Source organism: Triticum aestivum, chromosome 2A (assembly GCF_018294505.1).
Source record: "Triticum aestivum cultivar Chinese Spring chromosome 2A, IWGSC CS RefSeq v2.1, whole genome shotgun sequence".
NCBI lineage: Eukaryota > Viridiplantae > Streptophyta > Magnoliopsida > Poales > Poaceae > Triticum > Triticum aestivum.
The window spans coordinates 19,127,012-19,137,793 of record NC_057797.1 but is presented as its reverse complement, the minus strand read 5'-3'; the positions used below and the strand labels follow the sequence as shown (position 1 = coordinate 19,137,793).

Below are 10,782 nucleotides of genomic sequence, written 5' to 3'. Positions count from 1 at the left end.
CTCCCCGCGCCCTGCCGCCCCTGGCCACCTACTGCCCAGGGTTGGTCCCCCTACGCTCGCTCTTCCCCACCCCGCTCCTCCATCGGGGCTGGATCGAGCCAGCGCGAGCCTGATCCCGATCTAGATCGGGGTCTACTGTAGCAGTTGAAAAAAAAAACAAAAAAAACAGAGAGCTCCCATGACTTCTTCGGGCTATGTCGCCGTTCCTCGGTGCTCGGTGATCTTCGATGGCACCAACTATGCCGAGTTTGCGGGGTTTATGCGTATTCACATGCGTGGCCTCCTTCTGTGGGGGGTTCTCTCTGGCGAGGTCCCCTGTCCGCCATGTCCGGTGGCACCCGTGGCCCCAATCCCACCCGTGCCGCCGGTTCTTGCTGCTGATGCTTCTCAGGCTGACCGAGATGCTGCCAAGGCTCTGGATGATGCTGCGGTTGATGCTTATGATCAGCAGGTATCCGCTCATTCCGATGCTCCCTCTGTGTATCGGGATGATCTGTCTGCTTACACTCAGTGGTGCAATGATGATGCTCGAGCTGCTGCTGTTCTCACTGCGAGCGTTCTCCCTCAGTTTGCTTCGGAGTTCATGGGACTTGGCACCGTTGCAGCGATGTGGTCTTACCTCTGTCAGCGCTATCAGCCCTCTGGTGATGCTCTCTACCTATCTGTCGTGCGCCAGAAGCATGCACTCCAACAAGGTGATTCCTCTGTTGATGAGTTCTATTCACAGTGCTCGGCCATCTGGCGTCAGCTTGACTCTCTTCGGACAGTTGTTTGTGGCACCTGTCATTGCTGTCAGACTACTCGGTCTGATCTGGAGTTTCAGCGGGTCCATGAGTTCTTATCTCGTCTCTGCTCTGAGTTTGAGCCGCGACGTGCTCACTTGCTTGCTCGTGGTCGTGTTCCTATCTCGGAGGTGCTTGCTGAGCTTCGTGCTGAAGAGACCCGCCTTCGCTCTGCTGGTTTGCTAGTGGTCCCGTCTGTGTTGGCTGCTCGGGCTCCTGTGTCATCAGCTCGGCTCAACGCTCCACCGCTCCTTCCCACACCTTCAGGGGGGGTGGGTCGCCCTGTTTATACTGAGAGGCGCACATCGCGCCGTGACACCGTCTGTGGTTACTGCTCCCGGCCAGGTCACCCAGAGTCTGATTGTCGCCAGAAGAAGCGAGATCAGAGGCGCTCCTTCTCCAGCGGCACACCTGTGTCTTCCTCGACTCCGTCGCTCACTGACCAGGACATTGTGAGGCTCAAACGCCTCCTGGCTTCCTCAGGCTCTTCGTCGACGGGTTCAGCTGCTGCTGTGACTACAGCCACTTCTCCACCACCGCAGGCATCTACACAGTCAGGTACATCCTCGTGGGTTTTGGATTCTGGAGCCTCCTTTCATATGTCTTCTGATTCTTCCGTGTTGTCTTCTCTCCGACCTCTTGATTCGCCTATTAATGTTCTTACTGCCGATGGCACATCTCTTCATGTTGCTAGTCGTGGTATTCTTTCTACTCCGTCCTTTTATGTTCCGAGTGTTTCACATGTTCCTCGTCTTATCATGAATCTTTTTTCCGCTGCCCAACTTACTGATTCTGGTTGTCGTGTCATTCTTGATACCGACTCTTGCTCCATTCAGGATCGTCACACCAAGGCTTTGGTTGGTGCTGGCCCTCGGCGCCGTGAGTCAGAGGGCCTTTGGGAGGTTGACTGGCTTTGTGTTCCTTCCGCTGCCACCACTTCTGCCAGCTCCCATGCTCTCGCTGCCTCTTCGTCTGCGTCGTTCCAGCAGTGGCATCATCGCCTTGGTCACATCTGTGGCTCTCGCTTGTCTTCTTTAGTTCGTCAGGGCCTCTTAGGGTCTGTATCTGGAGATGTATCCTTACATTGTAATGGTTGCAGACTTGGCAAACAGACTCAGTTACCTTATCCTACTAGTGAGTCAGTATCTCAGCATCCGTTTGACTTAAATCATTCTGATGTCTGGGGTCCTGCTCCCTTTGATTTGAAAGGTGGTCATCGCTACTATGTTTTGTTTATTGATGATTTCTCTCTCTACACTTGGCTCTACTTCATGAAATCTCGTAGCGAGGTTCTCTCTATATACAAACGTTTTGCTGCCATGGTTCACACTCAGTTTGCCACGTCCATTCGTACTTTTCGTGCTGACTCCGCTGGGGAGTATATCTCTCAGTTGTTGCGTGGTTTTCTAGCGGAACAGGGTACTCTTTCCCAGTTCTCATGTCCGGGGGCTCATGTTCAGAATGGCGTTGCCGAACGCAAGCATCGTCATTTGCTTGAGACGGCTCGTGCGCTAATGATTGCCGCTTCCCTTCCACCCCATTTTTGGGCTGAGGCTGTTTCCGCATCCACATATCTCATCAACATTCAGCCATCGACTGCTCTTCAGGGTGGTATTCCTATGGAGTGTCTCACTGGTCGCTCTCCTGACTACTCAGCTCTTCGTATGTTTGGATGTGTGTGCTATGTTCTTCTTGCCCCCCGAGAACGCACCAAATTGACTGCTCAGTCGGTTGAGTGTGTTTTCCTTGGCTACAGTGATGAGCACAAGGGCTATCGATGTTGGGATCCTGTGGGTCGTCGCTTGCGCATCTCGCGTGATGTGACTTTTGACGAGTCTCGTTCTTACTACCCACGTTCTTCTTCCTCGAGTTTCTCTGTCGGCGACCTTTCTTTCCTTCTCCTTCCCGATACACCCCGCTACGTGCCTCCTGTGTCACCTCTTCCTTCGGCACCTCTCCTTCCTTCTCATTCACCATCGACCCAGTCTTCTCCATCCTCCTCCTCTACCTCTCCACCATCATCTCCAGTCCGTCGTCCTCTCTCCCCGTTTCCTCTCCACTATACTCGTCAACCTCGTACTGAGGATGTCTCCTCTGACGAGCCTTCCACCTCTGGTGCACCTCCTCTCACGCCTCCCCCGGTTCACAACCTCCGTGCTCGGCCTCGCCCCCCGCCTGATCGCTACTCCCCTGATCGGTATGGTCTCTCTGTTATTGCTGAGCGCACTTCCTACTGAACTGCCATGACTCAGACTGAATGGCAACTTGCGATGGCCGAAGAGCTTGCTGCTCTTGAGCGCTCTGGCACATGGGATCTGGTTCCCCTTCCTTCCGGTGTCTGTCCCATCACCTGCAAGTGGGTCTACAAGATTAAGACTCGCTCCGATGGTTCTCTTGAGCGCTACAAAGCTCGTCTTGTGGCCCGTGGTTTTCAGCAGGAGCAGGGGCGCGATTATGATGAGACATTCGCTCATGTGGCCCACATGACCACTGTCCGCACTCTTCTTGTTGTGGCTTCTGTTCGCCAGTGGTCTATCTCTCAACTTGATGTTCAGAACGCTTTTCTCAATGGCGAGTTGCGTGAGGAGGTTTATATGCAGCCACCACCGGGGTACTATGCTCCTGATGGTATGGTCTGTAGGCTTCGCCGCTCCCTCTATGGTCTCAAACAGGCCCCTCGCGCCTGGTTTGCGCGCTTCGCCTCTGTGGTGACTGCTGCTGGTTTCTTACCCAGTCACCATGATCCCGCGTTGTTTGTTCACACGTCTCTTCGAGGTCGGACTCTTCTTCTTCTCTATGTTGATGACATGATCATCACTGGTGACGACTCTGAGTACATTGCCTTTGTTAAGGCTCGCCTTCGAGACCAGTTCCTCATGACTGATCTTGGTCCCCTTCGCTATTTTCTTGGGATTGAAATCTCCTCGACCCCTGATGGCTTCTACATCTCCCAAGAAAAATATATTCAGGATCTTCTTGCTCGCGCTGCTCTTGGTGATGAGCGCACTGTTGTGACTCCTATGGAGCTCAACGTTCAGCTTCGTGCCTCTGACAGTGACCCTCTTCCTAATACCACTCGCTATCGTCACCTCGTTGGCAACCTTGTCTATCTTGCTGTTACGCGTCCTGACATCTCCTATCATGTCCACATCCTGAGTCAGTTTGTTTCAGCCCCCACCTTTGTCCACTATAGTCACCTCCTCCGTGTTCTACGATATCTTCGTGGCACGATCTCTCAGCGCCTTTTCTTTCCCCGCTCCAGCTCTCTTGAGCTCCAGGCCTACTCTGATGCTACCTGGGCTAGTGATCCCTCTGACCGACGCTCGCTGTCTATTTACTATGTCTTTCTTGGTGGCTCTCTTATTGCCTAGAAGACAAAGAAATAGACTGCAGTTTCTCGCTCGAGTACAGAGGCTGAGTTGCGAGCCATGGCTATGTTGACGGCTGAGGTGATCTGGTTACGGTGGTTACCCGAGGATTTTGGTGTGTCTGCTACTACCTCAACTCCTCTCCTGTCCGACAGTACCGGTGCTATCAGTATTGCCCGTGACCCAGTGAAGCATGAGCTCACCAAGCACATTGGTGTGGATGCCCACTTTGTGCGTGGTGCTGTGCAGGATCAGACCCTTGCTCTTCACTATGTGCCTTCCGAGTTACAGTTGGCCGACTTCTTCACCAAGGCACAAACTCGAGCGCAGCATAGTTTTCTCCTCTCCAAACTCAGTGTTGTTGATCCACCATGAGTTTGAGGGGGGTGTTAGATGTGTATAGTCACTTCTCTGTACATCCCTAATGTATAAGTGGTTTTCTGCACTTTGTCACACATGTATATGTACTGGCCTCTGGCCCTCAGTGAATGTTAGTTGCTCATTCTTAACAGAGAAAAGGGTAAGCACAATTCTATAACCACTAGCATAGTTATCCATAGAATGTTGTTGCAGTTGTGGGATCACTCTCTCATGAGAATGCGGATCTACTGGCCTCCGAATCCTTTTATAGTCCGGCCTCTGGATCTCCCTACTCAACACTGCATCTTTCAAGGTGAACTGTTTTGGACTGCAGTGTTTGCTGTAATAATAGGAAATGGTTTATGTCCCTTTATATCCTGCTGATAATGAGAGAGGCATTTTGGATCTCAGCCTCCATGTAGGCCGATTTTTTGAAAAATTCGAAATTTTCATTTTCAAAAAAGTTATACAAGTAAACAAGGATGTGAAGTGTATATGTGTACAATTTCATGATGAAATACGTTGAAATGCGACCTGTACGAAAAAGACAGATCCATGGTCTAGGAGGAAGGATAGTATCATGTGTTAAAAAGCCCCAGATTTGTTTTTTAGCACATCCCTCATTTCAACGTATTTCGTCCTGAAATTTTACACATTTGTGCATTATGCCTTCATCTATATCTGTATTTTTTCAATTATTTTGAAATGTAAATATATGAATTTTCACAAATTTTGAATTTTGCATTTGGAGGCCGCCATGGAGCTCGGCCTCCAAAAGCAATTTCGGGCTGATAATTCACTGACACTAAAGTAATCTTGCTACATTGTTACCATATAGAGCATCCCGTCTAACTTTGACCAAGCGGAAACTGATCCACCGAATTGCTATTTACGGTGGGGATCCATAGTGTATGCCAAATATTAATGCCAATTTTGCTTTTGGGCTATGGAACTAGTTCGCACACATTTGTGCGACAGTTTCCAAAGCAAAATTTCTGGGAACCGAAGCATATAGCTGCGATGCCAAATCAACTGAAGGGGTGAAAAAACGAGGCAAAGCTGCAGCTTGGTGCGTGTGCCTCCGAGGAAGAGAGGTTGAGAGAGACGAAAAAAATTGGGCATGGCTCCTAAAATTTATGTTTGTTTATTCTCATATAGGCCCCCACTCTTACAGGATTTGACATCACATATGAGTTGAGCAACCCCACAAATAGCATTGGTGCTAAATATGTGCCAGATTTGGCTCTAGCAACACTGTGGGTGGGACCAGGATCGTTTGACGTACTGCACCCCTGACGTGGGGCCACTGACGTGTGGGCCCGGGGCCACCTGTCAGTGTGCCAACGGCACGTCAGGGGAGCTGCGTCCCTGTGGGTGAGGGCACCCAAATAGCGCTACCATACAGGAATTTGGCTTTTGGCACTGGTGCCCACTGCTGCACCCTATTGCCAAATCCAAAAATATGGAAACCAGAGCGGCTTGGAATTGGGCCGAACAATAAAAAAAATGATTGATTTGCATGTCTCGCCTTGTGGAATAGGGACAAGGTTGGAGTGAAAGAGAATTGTCTATATAAATAATATATGGCATCCCGCAAAAAAAATATGGCAGTGTGCATCACTCAACGATGGCTATTTTCTCTCTACAAAAAATTTAATTCGTGTCACAACCAGGCCCATGTTGCACTAATGTTTCAGATGACTACAGTGGACATAAATAGGAAATTCGACAACGATGCTAACTGATTAGTACACGGCAATTTCTCTTAATACACTGGTTAGGACGTTTGAGCATACACGCACACACACTCACACTCACATCACCACACACACATTCACACAACGCCTACGGAAGATCAGATCAAAACTATGAAGCTTAAAGATTGACGAAGTCAGCACAGACGTATGCTATTGTTGTAAACGTCGCCTCCCATGAAAACACTAATCCGCATTAATGGGACAGCAGATCGTCAAACCTATGATTTTAATGCCTTATGGGCCGGGCACCGTCGTCCAACCACTGATTGGTTCTCATTATATGGCTATCGAATTTGGCCACGCACACAGCAGTGTGCATGGGGCTATCGCTGTCCCTGTTTCGTACAGCAAGATGGAAAGGAACCACTCGTCTTCATCTTTATCCCCCTAAGCAACATGGATCACGCCATCCTAAAAAGAACACTGACACACACCGACACACATGGTAGATGGTACATGGATCACGCAAGGACATGGAAGCAGATAACCGAGAAGATGACTTACGCCGTGTGTGGGTGAAGACATCCCAGTTGCTGAGGCCCTTGCCGTCCTCCAGGTACGCGCCCTCGATCTGGAAGTGGAAGCAGAAATCACGTTGCGTCGTCAGCAACCGTGCCTTGGGACCGAGAAGAGCCGCAAGGCAAAAAGAAACGACGACGGCCGAAGCCACCAACCTGGTAAGCAGACGTCGCGACGCCGAAGAGGAACCCCCGCGGGAACTCAGCGCGGCTGAGCCCTCGCGCGGACGGCATGAGGATCGCCAGCGCCGCCAGCATGGCCATAGCCATGGCCGTCGCCGCGGCCATTTCCCGGTCGCCACCTCAAGCTAGACTGGAATGGCAGCGCCTCTTCGTTTATGAGGAGACAGCGGCTAGCCAACCTCCTGCAGGGCTCATTTAGAGGCCACAACAAAGTGGGTAAATCGTAAACCAGGTCCCCCTCCCACAACTGCAATCTAGCAGCGTCCACATACGAGGGCTCGTACGGCCTGGATAATGGTGCCACACCAAGCTTTGCTTGCTAGTAATGTCCCCGTGACTAAGACCCTCGTGGTGCACGTGAAATGGCATGTGAAGGAGATTACATCATACTGTAGATGAAAGATAGTCGTAACCTACCGCGACGGTGACACCTCGGCGGACTAAAAGAAAATCTCAAAATATCTGTGCAGCTTCCCGACCTTCTTTCAAGTCAGGCCATCTCCCCCAAACTATACCTCGAAGCGTTGCAGTTTTTTCTTTATGGCCAAAATGACACCCCATGAAAACATTTGGGCACATCCCATTTGTTTTGTTGCTCCACTCGTCGCTACTCTGCTCGCGCTACGTTTTTACTAACTCAGTGCCCGAGCTGCCGCGCCGCCGCCGATCTCCCTCACCGGCCCGACCTCTCCCGCCCGATGCCTCCGGCTCGAGCTCCTCTAAACGACGCCACTGCACCACCCGAGCTCACCCGCCCGACACCGCTGCCCGCTCTCCGCTGCCCGACCCAACCCCTCGCCGACTACCGAGCTCTCTATGCCCTACAAAATGTCATGGAAAGATCATTTGGTATTCTCAAGATGAAAATGCCATCCTTTTCTGGGAACGTTCGCACCTGTATTTCTCCTTCTCGGCTCCACTCTCTCGACTGCGTCCTTTGTCTCAACTGTGTTTCTCCCTGCAACAAAATGTCTTGCTTACCATGTCTATCACATTATTTGCTGCTAATTATCACATAATTTCATTCCAGCATTTCTTTTCATTGTGCCGTAACAGATCTTAAAGAGGATTCAGTAGCATGTGTCATGGTGTACAAAGTATGTCAGGCATATATGGCTGTGCTCTCTGCTCTGCTCTTGTCTTGGGCAGAGGACAGAAGTATGTAAATCCCATTGAAAATTTAAAAGTGAATAAACTGTCTGCTGATTGTCGGAAGAGATAGATGATAATATATAGCACAAGGGGGTGGGGGCAATAATTTCCTCTCAACATTTCATTTTCAGTACATCTGATATCCATATCTTCCATTGGCACTTGTCACCGTCGTTTTCGGAAAAAAATTATATGAGACCAGGTCTCACGGTTAGCAGGTGAGACCCGTCCTGATGGATGACACGTGGCATTCACAAATCACAAAGCATCTAATCTCTCCCCCCCCCCTCCCCCCTGATTTTAAGTGGGGGTGGGGGATGCTTTGTGATTTGCGAATGTCATGTGTCAATCATCAGGATGGGTCTCGCGTGAGACCCGGTCTCATAAAATTCTTTTCCGTCGTTTTCTCGGCTGAATGAATTGGACGCATGAACAGTAGCCATCAGCAGTGATACCCCCATATCTATGACCCAGGCCTTACGTTAATATTCTCCTTACAACTCTAGACAGTGACAATTGAGGAGTAGGTCGACAGATAGGTAAGGTTCACAACATTTCAGAATGGCCATGCGTGGCCCAAGCTGCTGCACGAGCACAACTTGCGTTCCGTGGAGGCAAAAATAAACTTCTCGAGGAATATACAACTTTTCTTTTGTGAAATACTTCCTCGGTTCCAAAATAAGTGACTCAATTTTGTATTAACTTTAGTACAGACTTGAGTCACTTATTTTGGAAAAGAGGGAGTATATACGACTTGTATTTCCATGAGGCCATAGGCCGATATACATATATGTACATGAGTGGTTAATACGCAAAAACCTTGGTCAAGCGTGTGGGCAGTTAATACATCCCCACTTGTTGAATACTCCATGTGTAAAATAATATAAGATCATTTAGATCACTACTTTAGAGATCTAAACAATCTCATATTAGTTTATAGATTGAGATTAGTCCGAGGGTAATCCAGCTTCATCACCGCATCAGCCTGTACTAGGAACCAATTGTTGGGGATCGTAGCAGAAATTCAAAAATTTCTACGCAACACCAAGATCAATCTATGGAGTAATCTAGCAACGAGGGAAGGAGAGTGCATCTACATACCCTTGTAGGTCGCTAAGCGGAAGCGTTGCAAGAACGCGGATGAAGGAGTCGTACTCGTAGCGATTCAGATCGCGGTTGATTCTGATCTAAGTGCCGAACGGACGGCACCTCCGCGTTCAACACACGTACAGCCCGGGGACGTCTCCTCCTTCTTGATCCAGCAAGGGGAGAGGGGAAGTTGAGGGAGAGCTCCGTCAGCACGACGGCGTGGTGGTGGTGGAGCTCGTGGTTCTCCGGCAGGGCTTCGCCAAGCACCATGGAGGAGGACGAGAAGGTAGGAGGAGGGAGGGCTGCGGCAGGGAAGAGGTCACGGCTGCCCTCCCACCCCTCCACTATATATAGGGGCAAGGGGAGAGGGGGAGGCGCCCTAGGGTTTCCCCTAGGGGGCGGCGGCTAGGCAGATTGGATCTCCCTAGGGAAAATCCTAGGGAGACTTGCCCCCCAAGCCAAGCAGGTGGAGGCTTGCCTCCCAAGCCAGGTGGAGGCGCCCCACCTCCCCAAGTAACGTGGGAAAGGGTGTGGGGGGCGCACCAACCCTTAGTGGGCTGGTTTGCCCCTTCCCCTTTGGCCCATGAGGCCCTCCAACACTTGCCGGGGCTGCCGAAACACCTTTCGGTCATGCTGGCCATAGTCTGGTACCTCCGAAGAACTTCCGGACTCCAATACCCTTCGTCCAATATATCGATCTTCACCGCCGGACCATTCCGGAACTCCTCGTGACGTCCGGGATCTCATCCGGGACTCCGAACTACCTTCGGTAACCACATACTATTTTCCATAACAACTCTAGCGTCACCGAACCTTAGGTGTGTAGACCCTACGGGTTCGGAAACCATGCAGACATGACCGAGACACCTCTCCGGCCAATAACCAATAGCGGGATCTGGATACCCATATTGGCTCCCACATGTTCCACGATGATCTCATCAGATGAACCACGATGTCAAGGATTCAATCAATCCCGTATTCAATTCCCTTTGTCTACCGGTATAGTACTTGCCTGATATTCGATCGTCGATATCTCGATACCTTCTTCAATCTCGTTACCGGCAAATCTCTTTACTCGTTCCGTAACACATCATCCCGTGATCAACTCCTTGATCACATTGTGCACATTATGATGATGTCCTACCGAGTGGGCACAGAGATACCTCTCCGTCACACGGAGTGACAAATCCCAGTCTCGATTCGTGCCAACCCAACAGACACTTTCGGAGATACCCGTAGTGCACCTTTATAGCCACCCGGTTACGTTGTGACGTTTGGCACACCCAAAGCACTCCTACGGTATCCGGGAGTTGCACAATCTCATGGTCTAAGAAAATGATACTTGACATTAGAAAAGCTTTAGCATACGAACTACACGATCTTGTGCTATGCTTAGGATTGGGTCTTGTCCATCACATCATTCTCCTAATGATGTGATCCCGTTATCAACGACATCCAATGTCCATGGTCAGGAAACCGTAACCATCTATTGATCAACGAGCTAGTCAACTAGAGGCTTACTAGGGACATGGTGTTGTCTATGTATCCACACATGTATCTGAGTTTCCTATCA

The 10,782-nt window shown here is 50.2% G+C and overlaps 1 pseudogene across 1 annotated transcript in view; it reads right to left on the bottom strand.

The window, feature by feature from the left end:
- The window catches only part of LOC123187071 (beta-glucosidase 16-like), a 12,294-nt pseudogene extending 5,075 nt beyond the window's left edge, over nucleotides 1-7,219 (bottom strand). The window contains exons 1-2 of the transcript XR_006493802.1: nucleotides 6,942-7,219; nucleotides 6,772-6,838 (exon numbers count right to left, since the gene is read on the bottom strand). The product of XR_006493802.1 is annotated as a beta-glucosidase 16-like (transcript). The remainder of the gene's footprint in view (nucleotides 1-6,771; nucleotides 6,839-6,941) is intronic.
- Between the last annotated feature and the right edge of the window lie 3,563 nt (nucleotides 7,220-10,782).